Genomic DNA, 1,402 nt, shown 5'->3' on the forward strand with positions numbered 1-1,402 from the left:
TTCTGATAAATCTTCTTTATTGAAACTATCTAAATAAAAATATTTAAGGGAATTGTGCTTTTATTTTTAGTGACATGAACCAGCTCATCATTCTACAGTAACAACACTAGAGGTTGTTTCCCATTTATTTTATTAGGATTTCAACTGTTCATCTTTGTTACTGGTTCCAGAAACAAAGGCAATAATCTTAGTAAATTTGCTTATCACTATCACAACGGCTACTTCCTCTCTTGAAATATTTGCGCTGGATTGAAACTTCAGAGTTACTTAACGATCTTCGATTAATTCTATTTCTAGCAAATTTTATTTGTCTTTAGTTCTCTTTATTGTCAGAAAGCACAAAGCATTTCCCTAAGAGAAAACCTAACGGAGATGATTCATGCTACTTTTCTTAAAATAAATTTGCCTTTATTCTCTTTAAATTAACCAGGGATATTTATGATACCCGTATGGCAAGATCACTTACAGAACATGAGAGTGGGTTGTACGTTCAGGGGCGCCGGCAGCCCAGCTCATTTTGAATAATTGTAAATAGTAATACCCATAGTTTTGTTTTTTTTTTTGGCTAATGCTCTAAGGTGGCATCTGTCATCAGCACCCTCACATAAACTCACCACCACTCCAGCATCTGTGTCATCACACAATGTTCTATTTCTGCGTCACCCACATTTAACTAGAAAGGAACAAATAGACGGTTTGAAAATAAGTTTTCAGTCTCTCTAAATGAGAATACAAAATGTCTTTGCCAGAAATAGATGTGACAGACCAGGAATGGATTATGCCTTTTGACTTTAAGGAAAATAAAATAGTGAGTTAATTATTTAATTTATATTTAAATATTAAAATTATACAACTACGTAATTGAAAGACGATTATTGAAATAAAATTTTCTCCCTTAGAAATCATTTTTTTCTTACATGAGTAACATAGTTTGCTTTCTGGACTTGACATTTGTTAAGACACAGAATAAAAATATGATAAATATTTTTGATAGTTATAGATTAAGTGCAGTCAATTTTCTGTGACTAATAATTCTCCTTGTTTGATATGAATTAGCCATCAATCCCTTCATCTATTCATTCAAGAAATATTGATTAATTATACTATGTGCCAGGACACAGGTACACAATTTAAAGCAGTGGCAAAAGTGTCCTGGTTTCATGGAGCTGATCACTCTAGAAGAGATGGGCAGAGAGGAAGAATATAAACATTTAAAATAAAGAGATGGTATCAATTTTGTAGAGAGAAACAAACAGAATGTGGGGGAAGCGTTACTTAAGAGGGTGTTGCTCTGGAGTACATGATTTCGTATTAGTTTCTGATCAAGAATACCTCGAGCGGGGCGGCGCCTATGGCTCAAGGAGTAGGGCGCCGGTCCCATATGCCGGAGGTGGCGGGTTCA

The sequence above is a fragment of the Nycticebus coucang genome, chromosome 10 (genome assembly GCF_027406575.1).
Source record: "Nycticebus coucang isolate mNycCou1 chromosome 10, mNycCou1.pri, whole genome shotgun sequence".
In the NCBI taxonomy this organism is placed as follows: Eukaryota; Metazoa; Chordata; class Mammalia; order Primates; family Lorisidae; genus Nycticebus; species Nycticebus coucang.